The sequence below is a fragment of the Lolium perenne genome, chromosome 5, assembly GCF_019359855.2.
Source record: "Lolium perenne isolate Kyuss_39 chromosome 5, Kyuss_2.0, whole genome shotgun sequence".
NCBI lineage: Eukaryota > Viridiplantae > Streptophyta > Magnoliopsida > Poales > Poaceae > Lolium > Lolium perenne.
Genome location: NC_067248.2, coordinates 41,492,898 through 41,514,198, shown reverse-complemented (window position 1 = coordinate 41,514,198; position 21,301 = coordinate 41,492,898). Strand labels below are relative to the sequence as shown.

The 21,301-nt window shown below is 44.8% G+C and overlaps 1 long non-coding RNA gene across 1 annotated transcript; it reads right to left on the bottom strand.

Annotated features, from left to right (window-relative positions):
- Positions 1-19,800: 19,800 nt before the first annotated feature.
- LOC127298511 (uncharacterized) lies at positions 19,801-20,831 on the bottom strand. Its single transcript, XR_007849809.1, has 2 exons — positions 20,349-20,831; positions 19,801-20,211 (listed from the first exon to the last, which is right to left on the bottom strand). It is a non-coding gene; the product is annotated as an uncharacterized lncRNA (long non-coding RNA).
- Positions 20,832-21,301: the final 470 nt, after the last annotated feature.

Below are 21,301 nucleotides of genomic sequence, written 5' to 3'. Positions count from 1 at the left end.
CACATGCTCAAAGATTTATCTCATTCAAGCAAATAAAACATGTAAGAATGAATGAGATAACACACTCCCAAAAGAGCAAGGTTCGAACAAATAAACCAAACCCTCTACACTTTTCACAATGGCACAATGTACAGTAAATAAAAAGGTTTGTCTTCCAAAACAAACACTTGATATGAATCAAGAGAATTTATCAAAAGATTTTTCAAAGGATAAGGAAGACACGTGGGAGCAACAAAAGTTTTCTTGGAAATAAAATAAGGCAATAAGAAACAATCCAAGGTGAAGATGATCCATAAATTCAACCACATACAAGGTTATCAATTGTCAAAGACAATGAGTATATTCGAAATAATTTCCGGTGGAGTATTGACAATGATAGTAAGGATCAACTTCACAATAAAAGGCATAGGATAAGTATATAGAATTAAGCACTATGCACGGATGAAGATTCTTGATTGCTTCAACTAGTAAAACAATCACGCACGGCAATGATTAGAATAATCTTGAAGCAAACGGTGTCCCAAATTAGATATAGAGATACGTATTTGAGGAAAAACTGCACCAAGAATTTCTTACTCAAACAAGAACCCATAATATGAGTAATAAAATCTTTTTAATAAAAATGGAGCTTGTTTGAGCAAACATGCCACCTAGGAACAAGATAATTAAGAGCATCAACACTAAGTGGCATAACCTCATATGTTCACATTTTCTAGGCTTGTGATATGCACAAAACATATTACTCCCCCATAATGTGAGAAAGCATTTCTTCTAATCAAGAGGCAATTAAAATCGATTAGAGATGATTAATGGACATTTAGAATTTAAATTTCTCATGAGTATGACACACCACATAGTGACTAGATAATCTTGCAATATCAATACTAAGTGGTGGTACTCATATACACACATTTTAAAGAAAGAGAGATGCACAATGCATATCACTCCCCCAAAATGGGATGTTCCATTAATCACTCAAAGAGAGCCAAATAAGATATCATCAAGATGCATTAGGCTCAAAACAATACATAAGTATATGATGAGTCAAACAAACATACTTGAATACACAAGATAGACAAGTAAGACACAACACATACAAACACATATTTGGTACAAAACCAAACATGCAAAGGGGCAAGTAACTTACAATAAATATGATGAGTTGAAGTATAAGTTACCGCAAAGAGGAACATTGGATATAAGATATAGATGATAATCCATATGACTTGGCTTGGTCAAAATATAATATATGAAGATCCCTTAATTCTTCATGATGTAGCCAAGTCTCCAATGCCCTCCACATGTACCTATTGATAAAGTTTGATCTTGTTGGTCCCCAACCAAGTTGGGTCCTAAAAGGTTAGTCACAATAGGCTTGGCAACCCAAATGGTTCTTTTCTTGAAACCACTTTGAGTTCCAACAAACTTGGCAAACACATTGCCATCCTTATCCTTCCCTAGAGAATAATCATCATCAACAATTATAGGGTTAGATAAGGTACCACTTAAACATGAAGAAGCAAGGTGCCCCTTCTCACAACATAAGTAGCAAGTTTTACCCTTTCTCTTCTTTATTGATTTCTTCTCTCGGGGAACAATATCTTGATTCTTCTTGGGAAGTGGCCTATCTTCAACTTGAGGTCGAGCTTGAGCTTGACCTTGAGCTTGACCTTGTGGCCGTTTCCCTTGTTGCTTCTCACTTAGGTGCTTCTTCTTCTTCAATGTGCATGATCTAACATGATGCCCTTCAACCTTGCACTTGAAGAAAAAAATCTTGGCCAAATCCTTGACTTTGTCTTGGCCCTTATTCTTGTTGCTCTTGCTCTTGGACTTGTTTTTGTTATTGGAGTTGAATCCAAGTCCACTCTTGTCATTGGGGGATTGTTGCATACTCAACATCTTGTCAAGTACGGATTTCCCTTCATGACGCTTTTCCAAGTCTTTCTACAAAGAAAGGACTTGGGCCTAGAGCTCTTTTATTTCCTCTACATGGTTAGTAGAAATACAAGTACGAGAGGAAGTAGAAGCTTCATTATTAGAGCAACAAGGCAAAGCAAGTAATCCAACACAAGGTGTATCACTAGTTTGAATAGATGGATTACTAGGACTAGCACATGGCAAAATAGCATTTTGAGTTGAGGTTGTGCTAATGTCCACATGAGGCTCACAAGATACTACTTTAGTGATACTTGCCACATGAGCTAACTTTAGCCCATCATAGGAAATTAGAAGATCATCATGAGAGCTTGAGAGTTTTTTATGACTTTCTTCCAATTCACTATAATTGCTATTTAGCAACTCAAGTTGAGCCCTTAGCTCAACATTCTCCTCTAAGGTAGATGCTTCACAAGAATTAGAGTTAGTAGCACAAGCATCATCAATAGATTTTTCATTTTCAAGCTCATATGATTCAATTTTTGTGTGAGCATAAAATTAGTATGCTTCTCATCTTTTAGCTCTTGCTTGAGGAGATTGAATCTCATTCTCCCATTTTCAACATGGGACTCCAACACCACTATGGTTTCCTTGTATTTATTCAAGGTTTCCATAGAGTGTTCGAGATTAGCACGAGCTTCTTTATTACCATGAAGAGAAGCATATACCATTCCCATATCATGCAACAAAGTATTATATTCTTTGTCATTATCATCATCATCACTCTCATCATTAGAGGAAGTGTTAGGAGTCAAAGTAGGAGATACCTTTGATCCATTTTCCATAAGGCACATGTGCATACCGGAGGATGATAATGATGATATTCTTGAATCCACATTTGAAATCGTGTCTTGATCCATAGAGTGTTCGGTTTCCTCTACATTGTTAGTCAACAAACAACTAGAGGAAATAGAAGCATTTTGATTATGGAAACAAGACAAGGCAAGCATATCATCATGAGATCTATGTAAGCAATTTACACATGATATGCAAGGACTATCAACACAAGCATGTAGATTATTTTTAGTGCTATATGTGTTCAAGTACAAAGAGGAAACATTGCAATGGGATAGAGATGAAGAATAATCACTATTGAGCACAATATCAAAATTGCAATTTTCCTCACCATTCACCATATTATTTCCTTGTGTCTTGCAACACGTTGGTGAAGTGGAAGAAGATGATATATCATCATGGCCGGAAGTGGAAGCAACTTGGAGCTCTTCATGATGTGAAGGGGAAGAAAGCTCCTAGGAGACACCATCGACCAAATGAGAAATGGATCCACCAAACATTTCTTTAAGCTTGATCCACATCTCATGAGATGATTTTCGCTTTATATATATATATATATATATATATATATATATATATATATATATATCAAGAACCTACGAAAATCTGGTGTCAAGGAGAATAAAAGCTCATTAGATACTTGAGCTTAAATATGTAAGATTTTCTCATCCTCTAAAGATAGATTTTGAGGATCCATCGGAGGAGAAAAACCTACATCTAGAAATCGCTCTATATTTGGACACAAGGTCCGAAGATTACAAAGCAAGCAATTTCTCCACAAAAGATAATTTGTGCCATTAAAGATAATTGTGTCATTGTGCACTATTTTACTAGCCTACATATTTACTCTCAAGGCGGTGAAGCCTTAAACAAGGAGAGACCTTGCTCTGATACCAATTGAAAGGACGAGATGTCGCCTAGAGGGGGTGAATAGGCGTTTAAAACCTCTTACGGATTTGTCTTGTAAGAATGCGGAATTAAACTAACGTTAATTTACAAGCACAAATCCTAAATATGCTAAGCTCAACTAAGTGTAACAATAACAACTAGAGCTAAGCAAGATACGCACAAGATATATGTAGCACAAGTGATAGCAAGATATATGTACTTCAAGCACGATGGCTATCACAAGGAAAGAGAGCTCGGGTATAGAAATAACCGAGGCACATGGAGACGAGGATGTATTCCCGTGTTTCCTTCGTTTGCAAGAAGGTACGTCACGTTTGGAGGAATGGAGGTCCCACGAAGGATTCCCCAAAGCCACGAGGGCTCACCCTATTCTCCGAGCCACACCCACGAAGGATAATGGCCCTTTCCTCCACTCCGGAGATGGCAAGCTCCACAACCACATCACAAGCTCCACGAAGGAGAAGCCCGGGCCTCTTCACAATCTTCCTTGAAGAGATCACCGGAGCACCAACCGCCAAGCCAACTAGGAGGTCTCCCTCCAAGAGTAACAAGCTCACGGTCTCTCACTCGAACTAATCATGGTGGAGAGCTCAACACTATGCAATGATGCAAAGCAAGAACACTAGAGGTGTTCAAATCCTTCACACTCAAATCCCACCCAAGCAACAAATGCTAGGATAAGATTGGAGAGGAAGAACAATGGGGAAAGTCAACAAAAGACTCCAAGATCTAGATCCAAGGGGTTCCCCTCACTTAGAGGAGAAATTGATTGGTGGGGATTGTAGATCTAGATCTCCTCTCTCAAATCCTCAAGAATGGGCAAGAATCATGGGAGGAATCAAGAGGGGAAGCAAGTTCTTCGAATAGCAACAATGGAGGAGAAGAATGGGAAGAACTAACTCAGCTCAAGTTGGAAGAAACCTATTTATAGCTAAGGAGGAGAAATGACCGTTGGGGGAAAAAGACAGCTAAAAAATGCGCAGGAAAAACAACCCATCCAGCGCACAGGCCGGCCGACCGGATCCTGGGCTGAGGAGGCCGGCGTGCTGTCCGGCCCAGCCGGGGCACAGGCCGGGCGGGGCGATGCGGGCTGTGCATGGGGAAACGGCCCAGCCGGATGGGGGCGAGCAGGCCGGGAGAGGCGGCCCAGCTGGGAGGCGCCCGGCCGGGCCGGGCGCATGCTGTGCAGACGCCAGCAGCCGGATCCTGGGCCGCACCAGGCCGGACGGCCCACTGGAGGCGGCCCGGCTGGCACCAGCGCCAGAGCTGGCACAGACTGGGTGGGCCGGTGGCTGGGCCGTTCGGGCCGGTCGGTTGGCTGGCCCCTTCCCTTTCTTTTTCTTTTTATTTCACTTTTTCCTTTTCTTTAATAACAAATGCTCTCGAACTCCGAATTGAATGAAACAAATTGTGTTTGAAAGATAACAAAAAATGCTATCCTATAGAAAGTGCAAACACAAGAATCTCTAGGAGGGGATTTTATCATGAATATAAAAGGTAGAACCTTATATCATGAATAACCGGTAAAATCACCCAACCTTGAAAATGTCATAGAAGAGTCATACGAATTCAGTTTTCGATGAACTTGGGCTTGTTGTATAGCTAGCAACAAGCTCAAGAACCTCTCACAGAGAAACACCAAGAAGCAATAGGGACATGCAAATATGCAAAGGATTGATCTCCCTAAGACGATGTGATCTAATTATCCAACCGAAAGTCCCTCTTGATAGTGCGGCTATCTATCCGATAATCCGGTCTCCCATCAACCACCTTGAGACTGGTAAAAGGAAAACCTATCAAGGCCGTACCTTTGCATTGTGCATCCCGCTTGATCTTGATGATAACTCTTCAAGCTCCACTCAAGCCGGAATGCCTCACTTGATCATTGTCGCTTCATAAAGACTCACAAATGCTCCCCCATACACCATGATGGGAAAGCTCCATTGATGCACATCTTCACGTGTCCATTATCACCAAATGGACAACAAGCTTCAAGCATATGATCCTCTTGAGATGCTCAACTTGAACTTGCCCAACTCAACCTTGATGACGATCACCACTTGATGTCATCCTCTCATGGGCTATATGAGATCTCCCTTTTGATGCATGCCCATGGAAAGATACCTTGTATCTTCTCATACTCTATCATATTATCTTGAGGTGTATAAAGAATTCTTCACTTGGAATCAAGCTCTCAAGATCTTGATCATTCATTGCTTATCACATAAGCTAGATCATGGCTAATATTAAGTTCCACATAAGAACTCTATCTTCATTTCTTCTTCTTGATCATATCACATATATATCTTCAAATTGATGATCTTGATGCCAATACACATGGTATATCTTTATCTTCATGGCATCCATACTTGAATCCAACACATGGAGTACAAGTAGTAGCTATGGAATATTCCTTCATATAAACTTAATGAAAACATTAGTCCATAGGGGGTGTCATTAATTACCAAAACCACACATAGGGGCAATATACCCTTACATAAGGCTTGACTTTCTTCTTGGGGTCCTTGGAGGGCTTGCTTCCGGAACTTTTGTTGCACAAAAAGAAAGTACACAATACTTAGTGTATGTCGGATCACAGTAGCCAAGTAAAATCAGTCGGAAAACAAGCGCTTACGAGGATGAAATGAAAAAATGCTCGATGTGGCGTTGGGACTGTTTACTGGTGTCAATTTGCTTGAGGCGCTATTTTTCTGTCTCTGCCCTCCGAGTGGCAGCGGCGCTTGGTGTTTCGCGTGCACGCTTTGAGGCTGGGCCGGAGGACGCAACCCTCTTGCGCTTAGCGGGAGCCGGAGCCTCGGGGGCTTCCGCATCGGAAGTGGCCTCGGGATCGGTGGTTTCGGTGTGAGGGACTCGGGTTAAGGTTCCGAGATCCTTCTCCTCGAGGTCCTCCAGCTGAGCATGTGAAAACCAAACAACTTAGACAAATACTACAAGAGCAAAAAGGGATTTGATGGTTAAAGTCAGGTGACGTACCGCGATCCCGGAGCCGTTGGTATGAATGTCGATGTTGCACACATGAACCGGAGATCACGTGGAACCTTGATCGGCACCCGGATCCGTTTATCCAAGGCGTCGGCAGAGAGGTTGTCCTTGGAGGCACGCATGAGGTTGCCGCGCCCCGTGTAATGGAACATTAAGCGGTCCTGATGCAGCAGAGGCTGGATCCGCTTAGTGAACCAAGACATGGTCAGGTCCTTCCCCGACAGACCTTCTTCTGTCAGTTTGCAGATCTGCCTGACCGCCCTGGTCAACTGGGGAGATTCAGAGAGATGAGGGCATTTGGACCAGGCCGGAGTCTCGCTGGCGGGACCATCTTTGAATTTCGGCAGCACCCTTGAGCTGGCCGGATCGGATACATCCTTCAAATGGAAGAAGCCTCCGGACCAGTAGCGCACGGACTCGTGCTGGTCAGTGTGCGAGTAGATGCGCCCGGGGCGGAGTTTGAAAGAGATGCTCCCAAAAGTTGCAGGCGAGGAGCTTTGCGAAATTTTCTCCTTCTTGACGGAGAAGTAGTATTGAAATAGTTGGATGTCGGGTGTTACCCGGAGGTGGCCTTCACAGAGCGTGACGTGATTGCTTATGGCCAAGATGCTGTTGGGCGAAATGTTGTGCGGCTGCAGCTGGTACGCCTTCAGGATTTCCGTGAAGAAATCGCTGGGCGGAAGCGAAAATCCTCGCTCGACCAACGCCTTGGTCACCACCCATTCTCCGGCTTCGGGAGCAGGAGTCAAGGCACCCGGAACCGATCGCCAGGATCCGGGTCTTAAGAATCCCCCCGCTTCGAGGTTGCGGAGTTCAGTTTTTGTGAAGGTGCAGGGCCACCACTTTCCTTTGGCTTCGCTGTCGAGGGAGCGAGCCTTAGATTTTTTGGCGGCAGCTTCTTCTTCCTTCTTCTCCATCTGCTCGGCTCCGGCAGCTTCTTCCGGATTGGCCGACGTCCCTTCAATGTCTTTGCCGGAGTCCTTAGACGGATCCAGTTGGACAGGGACAGAGAGGGGAGGAGCGGAGGAAATTGGGGTTGCCACGATAGGTTCGGTCGTAGACGGAGGCGGAGTTGAGGAAGACATCTACGAAGAATGCGAGATAACGAAATTTAGCCGGATCCGTCTTATGCCCTACTCATCCCTATCAAGAACGGCGAAAAAACTGAAGCTCAAAAGTGCTTACCGGAATGGCTTCCACGGTGGTCGGAGTTGCCGGCGGTGAGGTTTTGCTACGGTGGTTCGCCGGACTTAAGAACAGGACGAACTCGAAGAACACCACACGGCGGCGCTTGGGCTCCGGCGATCTTCCGGTGAACTCCGGTACGACGGAGGAGAAGCTCGGAGGCGGCGCTGTGCTGAGAGGTGAATAGGGGGTGAATGGGTGATTAGGGGTGGACGGTGAGATATTTATAGGCGGGGGAAGAGATTTGTGCTCCGCATCTTGTGGTCGGAACGCAAGCGTCGCGCCGTTGGATGGATGACATGTGTCGAAAACCCAACTGTAAAAATGGCTAAAGATAAGTTACCGCTCAAATCACCCGAAAATGGCGCCAAGATTGGCGGAACCGTTTGAACCTTTTAAGGTTCCGGGTAACAGCTCAAAAACAACCAGTCGTTATCTCTGCATGGGAGTAACCCGGAGACATGTTGAAAAAATGATGTCGATGGATGAAGTCCAGCAGGATAAGGGTTTTTTCGGCATTAAGGTTGGAAAAGAAGAAGTCATGAAGTTGGAGTTCTTCAAGTTTCCCCTTGTTACCTTAGAAGATTGTCGGAAGCAAAGATGACTCAGCAAGGCGGAAACAAGAGGTGAATCTCGGAGAACTCTAGGGGCTACTGTTGTGGGTATACTTCATAGGTGTACCATCGATAGTGCCTAGATCCGGCAAGCCCGGGTGGCCCATAGACGGTGATGGTGGCATGAGGCCCATCGGGTGGCCCAGTTGCTGTAGGTCAAGATGGATGAAGTCTAGCCCAAGAACAAGGAGCCGGATCCACCGAACCGACATTGGGAGTCGGATCCGGCCTGGCCCGTTATGGGTAGCCGGATCCGGCATGACATGTAGAGGAAGGCGGATCCTTGACGTGCACGGCAAGATAATGTACCGTAGTTAGGTGACTTGTATTCCGGCTAGGACTCTCCATGTAAACCCATAGATCCATGCGCCTATATAAGCCGGATCTTGGGAGCCCTAGAGGCACAACCACAACTCATAGTAACAATGCGAAAGCGCCAATATAATTCCAGACAAGAAGCAGTAGGCCCTATCCTTGAGCAGGTGTTCTGAAGCTGGGTAAATCGCGTACTACCTTCCCGAGGACTCTCCGCCCTATGGCCCCTACTTCTTCTTCCCCTCGTGAGGATCCCTCGTCCGAGGTACCGTCGATTAGGCAACGACAGATCGTGTCGTCGACGCGGAGTAAAAGCCTGGCGGCGAACTCCCTCCGGGACTTGATGAAGTCGACGCGCTGGCCCGTCTACTGCAGCTGCACTTTCCACTCGCAACGCTAGCCCATGTACAAGCAGACCTTCACTGGTGGGCCAATGTTTTTGAGCTTGTACTTGGTGATCAGGAGATGCTCCATGTAGGGCGGCACGGTGAGGGCAAGGAGGTCCGGGCTCTCCACCTGCACGAAGAACACCAACAGCCAGCCTGGCAGCGTGCCCCAGGTCAGTAGGACGGCCGGCATGAACCCTTAGGAGTGATCTGGCAGTGGGCTTCCATGAACGCTACGTTGGGGTCATGAAGCTGCACCCGGACGGTGTCATGTTCTTTTGCATGCAGTATGGGCCATTCCGAGAACATTTCTAGGAAGGGTCAGTTCTGCAGATGCAATGAAAATGCAAAGAGCTAGCAATGACAAGATCAAGTCCAAGCACAAGCACAAACACTATCAAGTCCATCATGGTGCTTGAGCTTGGCAATGCCAAGCACAAGCCCTGTCATGGACAATGGAAATTCCATGATAGTGCTTGAGCTTGGCATGGCAAGCAGAACCACTATCAAGCACACGCATGCACATTGCCATGAATCGTATCTACATTCACATCGATCTGAGCGGCCAGACAACTATGTGATCTACAATGTCATCTAATCAATCTAAACAAGTGGAGGAGGAGTCGATTGAGGGTACTTATGATTGGGTGGAGCGAGAACGGGCCATTCTAAGGAGGAAGAGGACGCGCACAGGCGCCGGTAGGTCCTCGAGGAGGTCGCACTCCAAATCCAGGTGGAGGAGGCGGAGTCGGACCGTAGGTCCTCTGGTAGGGCGCCGGTGCCGCGGTCGGGAAGCGGGACGCCGATGGTGATGTCGGTTGCCAATGAGCACGAGGTCGGCTGAACCCCGGCGGCCGCGCGATGTGCGGCGCGCCATTCGGTGCAGCCGGACGCGGCATGCCCCAAGGAATTGGCGCGTGCATCGGGGTCGACGCGAACCCCGGCGGCGGCTCCATCTCCCTGCTGGAGCCTAGTGCACCTGCCGCCATTGCGACTGCCCTGGCCGTCGGAAACCCTAGTAGGGAGGGGGAAAAAACTCGTTGTTGAGGGATCCGCCGGTCGAATCCTGGCGGCTTGAAGAGCGAGGACGGCGGCGATGCGGGTTGCCATGCCGGCCGGCCTCGTGCTCGTGAATGGCGACGGCCGATTCAACACCGGCACACGACCGACATCGATCTGCGCTGCAGAGTCGCGACCTCCGGCTTCGTACTCACGGACGAGGTGCAACAGAGCCTCGTTGGACCTCGTGGCCGTCCGCTGGATCCATTTGCGCTAGAGAGGAAGGTGGCGGAGGAGGCGGAGGAGGCCATGGCGGCGGTTGATAGTGACATGAGTGAATGGGGAGAGTGAAGGAGGGAACCGGTGCCTAGAAGTGGGGAGCGATGACCAAGACAACGCGCTGTCTCCCACGCTTCTCCACGCGCGCAACCGTTGCACGCGGGCGTGCAAAATGGCACGACAACTGGACAGGCCCGCTGAAAACTGCCGATTCGGGTGTTCCTCCAGGACCTGTCTCAGGGGTGCTTTGAGAACCGGTTCACTAGTAGAAACAAGGGCTTTGGTTTTTTGCCCCAGATGTCATTTGCACCGGATTTGGCACGAACCGGTGCTAAAAGGGGTCATTAGCACCGGTTCGTGGGGCGCAGCCGGCCGAGGGACCTTTAGCACCGGTTCGTGTTACGAACCGGTGCAAATGATCTATCTTTTGCACCGGTTCGTAACACAAACCGGTGCAAAAGGTTCGTCGCCAGGCACGTGTCAGCCGAGGAACCTTTAGCACCGGTTCGTGTTACGAACCGGTGCAAAAGATAGACCATTTGCATCAGTTCGTAACACGAACCGGTGCTAAAGGTCCCCAGCCCTATTTCAGCTCAGCTACCCGGCCAAACAGCCCACTCACTTCATTTTTGCTAGGAGAAGGTGTGTGTGTTGAGTGCTAAGTTGCTTCTCTTTGGCATGCACATAAGGTGCTCGATGAAATGTGTGAGAGAGTGATGCCGCTTGATTTTACACCCAACAAAAATGAGATGAGGTGCCGGAGCGACACTTAAGCTTTCTCCTCTTTCTTTCCTCCTCGATCAAGGTTAAGCAACAACTTTACCCTTTCATTTGTACGGTGCTAATTTCCACTATTTATAAATATTATGATGTTTTGTAATTGTTTATTGATAAACTTAATTAATTATTTGATGTAGATGAACCGGCGGCAATGGATGTACGTTGACCGACGTCTACCCGAGTTCAGATCGGGCCTGGAAGAATTTATCCGTGTGGCTCAGGAAAACCCACAGGCGGATGGTTTTATGTGTTGTCCATGTGTTGATTGCCATAACTTGAAGCAATACCCTGAATGGCAAGTCATTCACTCCCACCTGCTTTGGAAAGGTTTCATGCCCAGCTATAATTGTTGGACCAAGCATGGAGAAAGAGGGGTTATGATGGAAGACGACGAAGAAGAAGAAGAGGATGATGATATGTACCCTAACTACGGTGATACTGCAATAGGGCATGATGAAGATGAAGATGCAGGAGGAGGTGATCAAGATGAAGAGGCATCAGATGAGCCCGTTGATGATGATCTTCGTCGGGCCATCGCCGATGCACACAGAGATGCAGAAACAGAAAACGAGAAGCGAAAGTTAAAGGGCATGTTAGATGATCACAAAAAGAAGTTATACCCAAATTGCGAAGATGGCAACACAAAGCTCGGTGCCACCCTGGAGTTGCTGCAATGGAAGGCAGAGGCTGGTATATGTGACAAGCCATTTGAGAAGTTACTGAAAATAATTAAGCCATTTGAGAAGGCTGTAAGTATTATTTATGTAATTAAGTCTCTACCGTGGCTCGTCCATTATTGCATGCATATAACCATACTCTCACTGTATTATGCAGAGTGAAGATTCGCGAATGCCGCAAGGGGCAAATCTATGATCTTGGGTTCGTTGACCCATATACCGTGAATGGGTATACTGTCGACAACTCTCCCAAGGACACGGAGAATAACTTGGTACATGTCTTAAGGAAAAACTCATACAAAAGAGCAATACTATTTCCTTACAACTTCGCGTGAGTGTTACTCTCTTCACACATTAAATCTTTTTCACTTACTCCATGTGTTAAGTGTAATTGATGAGTTATGCATATATATATATATGTGTGTGTCCGCAGGTTTCACTATATCCTGCTAGTCATTGAACCCGACACCGGGATAGTAGAAGTCATGGACTCGAAGAGTAAACCCCTTGAGGCGTGGGGGGACATGGCTGATATCCTCCACAAGGCTTGGAAACGGTTCACCAACAAAGCTCCAGGTTTAAAAAATAAAGAACTTTGAATAAAACATGTACCGGTAAGTAATACTGGCTAGGCCGCGCATCTCTTTGATTCTAGTTTCAATACCATTATTATCATCCTTAATTATATATATATTATTTTGATTGAACTTTGTTCTCGTAAAGTGCTTGAGGCAAGAGGACGGGAATAATTTATGCGGGTTCTATGTTTGCGAGTTCATCCGCCAGAATACCCACCATGTGAGGGACATTTTGGAACAACTTGATGTAAGTAATTAAACAACATTCATGGCTTTATTTTATCACCTTGTGTTCATTCACATACACACATATATATATACTGACCATCGTACCTTCTTCAAATTATTAGATCGAACGGTTGCGGGACGGTCTTCTAGCAACAGAGCGTGTACGAGCAATTCAAGAAGAACTGGCGGGGTTCTTACTTGAGCAAGTCATAGCTCCAGATGGAGAACACTATGTGCCCGCCATCCAATATAACTAGAAATTATTTTCAAAGTTGATGTAGACATATATATATGCATGAACATGTGTCACTTCGATCGATATATGTAATATAATGGTTTCCTATATATATGTGTGTGCATTATAACGTGTTTCGAATGGAGGCAGAGTCTGCCGCGGCAGCGTTTTAGTGAAAATTCCTGCCGCGGCAGAGTCTGCCGCGGCAGCGTTTTAGTGCAATTCTCTGCCGCGGCAGAGTCTACCGCGGCAGAGTCTACCGCGGCAGGGAATGGCACCAAAACCCTGCTGCGGCACAACCCTTTTGCACCGGTTCAGACGGCCACGTGGTGCCCCCTTTAGCACCGGTTTGTAACCGAACCGGTGCAAAAGGGGGGGGGGGGGCTTTTGCACCGGATGGTTTGCACCGATTGGCCATCCGGTGCATATGGCCCTTTTGAACCGGTGCAAAAGATCAGTTTTCTACTAGTGGTTGAACCACACCGCGAACCTCCTATAGGCAACCGAACGGACCGATTTTTGCTAGGCTGATGCGAGCCAAAGCTCACAGCCTACCAAACGCGCCCCAAGAGTTAGATTGTAGGTAGTCGCAGTGACTCGCCTTCTCAGTGAGGGTTTGGCAGCTATCCCTAGAGCATCTGAAGCGAGTCCCTGACAGCAACAAAGCCATAGACCTGCAGTGTCCATATCAGACCGTATTTTAGGTCAGTGACTTTGATGGAGAAGCAGTGCAGGGCACTCTCCGGAAGAGCATCCGATGGGATTTTTCCGGTTGAACAGTACATGTGAGCAAGAGAAGCTGCATGGAAGATTAATAAGGTAAAATTAAAAAATTACTACAAGAATCGAATTAAGTGATCATAGATCTATGGAGTGGAGTACCAAGGATACTATTCCAACACATAGCCTGATCCAGGCAGGGTACTAATAATACAACCATTAAGTTGAAGATTTTTTCTTACTTTCGGCGTCATATGAACCGTGGCGGCGATCGAAGCACCTCTCCCAATACTTGACATGGAAAATGCTTCCCATCCGGCAACCGATCGGGAGGAAAAGATCCGTCGCTGCCTCCCAGGCGCGCTCCATTCATGTTCCTTTCCTTCTTGGCCTTCACGTTTCTAGCATGACAGGCCTTCATGTTACATTTGGCTTTCCTCACACGGCCTGCTGACAATATGGGCCTCCAACACATGCAGTTTTCAGTGAGCGGGCCAATCACAAGGAAGTGGATGCGAAGACTGGCCAAAGCCTCGCATCTTTGTGCATCACATTTTTATTGTATTTGTGTGTGACTTGTAAAAAATAGTTGTTTTTTTGTTGTAATTCAAAATGTACAAAATTAATGTTTTGCTTGACCACTATGCAGTGTTTGCAAACAAATATATTTTTGTTGTAATCATTTCTGACATTTGTAAAAATAGTTGGTGTTTTTTTGTTCTAATTCAATTTGTAGCAAATTAATTGTTGCTTGACCACTTTGGGGTGTTTGCAAAGATATAGACTTTTGTTGTAATCGATTGTCACTTTTTGTAAAAATCATTGTTAAAAAACTAGGCTGAATCAACGATTAATAGGCCGATTAATCGCTACTAGGGGCATGACCGTGTCGATTACCTCTAATCACCCGTGTTAATCCTTTATCCCGATTAATTTCTTTGGCAACCCTATTACTAGGAATGTTTCCGATTAATTAGTCAGTTTTGGTCAATAAAGTTGCAAAATTTTCAACGTAGATCGCCCGTCCAGCAACTACCCCGTTCAAATCAAGTAAGTTTGCGAAGCTTCTACTCGATTCTCGCCTCCAGGAGCTTGATTCCCGCCGTTGCTGAACAATTGCTCACCATTGCCGACCAGACTATGAATACATGATCTTGACCGCCTTGAGGAGCATGTCGAAGAGCTCTAGGATGCCTTCAAATAGGGTAGGTGGTTGGGGTATTAGAGGGGCAATACCCTAGGTAGGTGGTGGGAGAAGATAAACTTCAGAGGGAAAATGAGGAGAAGCAAAAGGAAGGAACATGTTGGCGGCTAGTGGCTCCTTTGTCGCTCATGACCTAGAAAATTATGTCATAGAGGAGAAGTGTACATGTTTTTTAATGTGATTTTCAGATCTAGAGAAGTAGGACAAGCATATAGAGACCAATATAATATATGTTTCTTTCTTATATAGATGTGTTTTGGGTGCTAATTTGTGTAGGTTGCACCGATTAGTAGTTGAACGATTAAATCAATTAATTGTCCGAATTCTGATTATTCACTACTCTCAAGCTGACTGAGCAATTAACGATTACCGATTTTCTTACCATTGGTAAAAATAGTTTGCGAATTTTGTAGTAATTCAATTTGTAGCAAATTAATTGTTGGTTGACCGCTTTTTTATTTGCAAACATATTGATTTTGTTGTTGCAATTGTTTGTGACTTTTGTAATAAAAAGTTGGTGCCTTTTGCTGTAATTCAATATGTAGCAAATTAATTGTTTCTTTTCCATTTTTTGCAAAAATATGTATTTTTGTTGTAATAGTCTGGGGTTTTTGTTAATAATGTTTGTGACTTATGTTGCAAATCGATCTCCAGCAAAATAATTCGTTGGTTTAACCATTTTGTTGTCACATTATTATTTTTAAATGTGGTGGCGTTTTGTTGTAATAGTATATTTTTTTGTATATGGGGTGAATGTTTTTTGTTGCAACACCTTCTATCCGAGGGATAAATATGCACGGTGGCATATTTGTCGTAAATGCCAGGATGGACAAAGACAAAGAGATACACCCTTTCATTTTTAAGTGAAGAAGCTAGGAGCGCGGGTTGATTTATCAAAAATTGAGGGGCCAAAATGCTAAACTGCGTTGCGGCTTCATCTATTCATTGGATCGCAATCGGACATCGCGGACTGCAACCGATTTTCTGGCCCGGATCAGCCGACCGACGGTCAGCGCTGCCCACTTGCGAGATAGTCCTCGACCTCCTGCTCCTTTATAGGGTGCTCTCTCATATGGATCCCATGGTCACTGAGATATTGCTCCCCCTCCATCTCCTGCAGCTCTTCGAGTTCGAAGCGCCTCAGGCTATCTAACTCTAACGGCACCTCGGTGATGTCCTCTTCGTCCTTGTCCTCATCGGTGCTGAAGGACTCACTGCCTGTGGAGAAGATCTCCATTCCCGCCAGCCCGCTCTCGATCAGCTCCATCTCCCTCGGTCGATCAGACGATTAGGGTTCAAGGGTTTGTTTCCCCCCGGTGATTTTGCTTCTTTTAAACCCCTCCTGAGATGCGCACCAGATCAGGGGCAAACGGTGTACCACTCGCAAAAAACATCTTTCTTTCATCTGCAAATCTTAGTTACTTTACTATTTAATTGCAATCGATGGTGTTGGTAGCTAAAAAAACCTAGCCAAAAGATCTGTCTCGTCCGTCCAAATCCCGCACTCTAGCTTCTCCCTGTTTTGTCGAGGCGGTCCTAAAATTGTGAAGTGCTTTGCGACTTCTAATAAGTCGTCTTCCCGGAGCCTTGCGTTCACGCGGTCGGGCTGCAAGTTAATGTCTGAGGAGAGCTGGCCCAAGCACCGGCCCATACAGAAATAGATGGATCGTCGCAGGCAAGAGACCTATCCAAGCCATCCTCTTTTTTCCTTCTTAGGTTCTTTTAAGTCTTTAATTATCTACACTAGTTGAATGTCCGTGCGTTGCTACGGCTTTCTTAAATATATTTTTTAGCCACACATGTAATCATAAACACGTGAAAAATATATCGTTGTGGAGGATATATAAATGAAGACACCTTTATAATCAATATTTTGACAACAACATTCCTAAAAAATTTGACAATAAGACCATCCAAGCATTTAGGTTATGGAAACTATAAGGCGTGTTATTGTCCTTTGATCTTTTTCGTCACCGGAATCTTAAAGTTGCATACTTCTATTTGGCACGAAAAATCTAGTTCTGGCCCTGGGTGTAGATACACCTGGGTGAATAAAAATATCGAAAAAAATAACACACAATTTAAAAAAAAAACTGAAATTTTTGTACAAAGAACATGAACAAGTGTTCTAACTTCACATAAAAAATCTCCTAGAAAAAACATATATAGTGGTTTGTGCAAAAAACACAAAATATGGTGTTGTTTGGAACATCTCGATTTGTTGCTTACATCACTCCGATTTTTCTTTTTTGCTAGATCATTACGTGTCTTTTCTCGGAGATTTTTGGTGTGCAGTTAGAGCACTTGTTCATGTACAAAAAATTCACTTTTATAGGATTTATTTGCTATTTTATTCAAAAATAAATCAACCAGGAGCATCTACATCTGGGTTTAGAAATATCTTGTCCTATTTGGTATTGCTTTATTTATGGTTCTCGTTCATTTTTAAGTGAAATAACTATAATAAAATGCATAATTTTTGAATCTCCGTGAATTTCTATTTATTATTATTTTTTTCTTTTCTGTTTTGGATTTTCGGTAGAATTGAGAACTTTGATACGTACCTACTTTTGTATGGATAAATAATTTCTCAATATATTCTGTGACTTGTTCGCAAATTCTGGTCTTATCACTATTTTATGCTATTTAAGCGTAGATGTCATGCAGGTGAATATCGAGCCTGCTTCACATGTCATTCCTACACACGGCTAAGAAAATTGGGTGAAATAAAATGGCAAGAGCTTTCAATAATGTTATTTAAGGATACAAATAATGTGATTCAAAGAAGTATGTGATAACACAATGCAAAGAAAAAAATCAACTTATCTTATGTGAAAACATTTTAATGGTAAGAGCATCTCCACTCGCCCTATAAAGGGTCCCTCACATGGCCTTAGGGGGCGCCCGTGCCACTACATATTATCGGTGGCATCGACTCCTAGCCTCAACCCCAAACACGACCTCCAAATAAATTTTACAAATTCAAACATTAAAGACCGATCACATAACTTTGATGCCTACAAATCGATCACATAGACTTGACGATCACGTCATCAATGTCTAGCGAACCAAAAAAAAAAGGATGCACGCGAGCCATCATTACATAGCCGCGAAACTCAAAGGAAGGGCGAGATCATCCACCATGGTAGAAGGCACCTCCTCCGGAGTTGTCGATGATGGAGTAACTGTGGCCAGTCCCCCTTTTATAGCTAAGTACCACTATCTAGCAAGGGTTTATTCCTGTAAGATATGATCAGGCATATACACAGACCTATTTCTGAAAAGGTATCAACCTCAGATGCACATGGGAGATAGTACAACTTACATGCGTACTTTATTTTTTTTAAAAGTCCCCATGTCTCTTTTTTTCATGAAAATAGTTGTTTTATCACAAATTTCTGATAAGGCGAGAACAAGTTTTGGTCCAAAACTTTCTAGGTGCAAAATTAGATATATAATCTAACAGAGAACTCCACAAATCAATTGGACTCATATGATAGGCTGCTGCCGTGCAATATAATGATGGAACTAACTCTCTCTGCTTATCATTTATAAATGTTTGATATTATGCAACAATGCTCACACTTAACTTGTTGACAACAGTGGATACTAAACCATCTCCAATTATCATTTATAACTATTATGCAACAATGCCCACAGTTAACTTGTTGACGGCAGCGGGTACTAAACCATCTCCCGGGACTGGTGACGAAACATCCAGATCAATTTTAAACTGGGAGTTGCCCGTAAGCTTCTTTACAGCAGGAACACCATTCCCGATCTATCATGAAAGATAGGATCCATCTAAATATTTCAACAGGAAACCCCTCAATACAATATTGTGGAGCCTCCGATGTAGCTCATATGTGGCTCCTTGGATGAAACCATCCTATTTGATGAAAAACTTGAAGGCATGTCCTCTCATCCTTCCAAGGCATCACCAAATACAATTATATTAAATTTTCCTCCAATATATCACAATTATATATCACAACACTACGTTATCCCACACCCAATTAGAAAGATGAAGGTTAACAGTTAGAATGACACAACAAGGCCCAATAGCTTTCCCGACCACTTGGGCAATGTGACAACAAGTTTAGGAAATGGAAATAGAAACAATTTGATAATAAAGACTTGACCGGATAAAGTTGTTAAGAGAAGCAGTATTCCAGCTATCATAGGGTAAATGGCGTCTGCACTTAGATCAACAGGGTAATCATTTGGTTCTTTCTTGCAGAGCTTAAAGAGTAAATACAGTGTTAACTGTTCGGCCCCAAATGTTATAGACATCAGGGACACATCAGTTGACGAAATTAGTCTACAGGAAACCTAAGAGAATAAACCTAAATAATGTACCTCATGTTCTTCGCCAAACACTCAGCATGATGTTGTTTCTGATGGGTACTTCATGCAGCCGACAACTCATCCATCCAGGCGATTAGTTTGGCAGTAGTGGCGGGTACCATGATCTCAGGGAGAAGGTGCTTTCGGTAGCCCTCGTCTGTCCATACATACATCACGCTTGGCTAAAGGGAGTAAGTGAGAGCGTTCGGGTAGATGTCTTCCCTTTCCCTCCCGGCTGCTCTTCAGGTGCCCCTCTCTTTAGCATAGAGTCATGACATAAATCTTTAGAAACCATACTGACCAAAAGAATTCTTTTTCTTCAGGAAAAACATGTTAAGAAATGTTCAAGTTTCAAAAGTAAAATGTCCAGGGTATATTACAAGAGTACATCATAATATTGTTAACATAACTACCAACAACAGACCTAAAAATGCACAACAATCTAAACATATATATCATTTTAAAGAATAAAAATAAAAGTTCAAAAGCTTCTGATGGTTTAACGAAAGGGAAATTGCCATTGCAATTTGCAAACCACATTAGCTCTACAAATACTAAGTGATTGTCTGAATAAATTCTCCAACCTCCTCTCAGGTAGCATAACAGTTAGGGAAATAAATTAGGCAACATCACATATCTTAAACTTTCAGTCTGTTAACAATACGGAGGAGATTTCACTGAATATCTTCATATAACGCATGAGGCTGTCATATCTCATAAGCTCGAAAAAAAAAAATCTGCCCCAATAACAAAAACGCAGAAGACTTTACAATATTATCAGACGGAAGGTCAAGTGCGTTCAAAGTAACACTGTGTTGTCCCAACTTCCATTAAGCACCCGCTTTCTGAAAAAGATTCACAGCTGGTAAATGCAGTGGTATATTTTGAAGCCTTTTGTTCTGACATATGACAAAGGAGAACAGGCTGACTGATAAAATCTTAACGCATTTCTGGATGCAACCACCATTCATTCCTCAAGATTCATCACCAAGAAAGGATCCAATTTTGAGATGACCAAAATCCTGCTAGCAAACAAAATCAGATCCAAAGTCATTTTTTCCATGAAGGTAACGGGATGTGATCCCAGCACAAAGACCCTGCACTAACCGTGCTAGCCAATCGAGGGAACTCCAAGATAATCACCAGGCTTGACGCTCACCTCAAAAACCGAGCCATAACTGATCCGATCTGGGGATGGCGGAGCCGCATGGCTGTGAATCGTTGGGCGGGACGCGCTGCGGAGGGTGTCGCGCTGGTGTGGCGGTCATCACCGCCGGGGCGACATAGCCATGCCGCGCTAACAGGCTCATTTACCCTTCACCGCCTATCCTGCCCACGGCTCTCTCTCCTCTACCCTCCGCTTGCCCTCAGCTCCTCGCCGTAGCGCGGCTGGCCACGGGAGAGAGGGCGACCATCAAGGCCGGCGGGCATGCGTGTCCCTCGTCCGTGCGGAGCTCTGTGGTCACCAGGAGGAGGGGGGCAGGGGGCACCTGAGCGTCAGAGGACCGGTAGGAGGTGGGAGGGGCTGGAGTATCCAGGGAGGTGCGTGGTGAGGCGGCGGCGTGATTGGATTTGGATACCGAGGAAGAAAGGGGGTTAGGGTTGAGAGGCGAGAGGAGGCGAGAGAGATCTCGGGTGGGAGGTTAGCACGGACGGGCGGGGAGAGAATCGAATCGGACGGTGCTTTTTGGTAGCGGTTAATTGGACGGACAGGATACTTCCAATGACAACCACCAAAGTGCGTTGATTGTCAAACGACCAACTCCCATCTATACCTATACCTAATAATAAAGGAGATAAGGTTTCTGCCAAAATTTTCGTCCAACTTTTCGTTGGAGGGATTTACCCTCCCACCAAATCGCATAATACTGCTAAAGGCCATTGTACCGGTTCGTTTGGTTGGTTCGTTTTTTTTTTCGCTCCTCTAGCCGAGAGCAGGCAGAGAACTGTTGTGCGCGAAAGGAGACAACCCACGCGGTACGCGCATCACGCCAGGCCCGCGTCGCCGGCGCTCCTCCTGCACGCCTCCCGCCGTCGGAAAGCCTCCCACCGTCGGCCAGCTTTCCTCCGCCAGGGACACTCCGGCCAGGCCCCCGCCACCAGAGACCCATC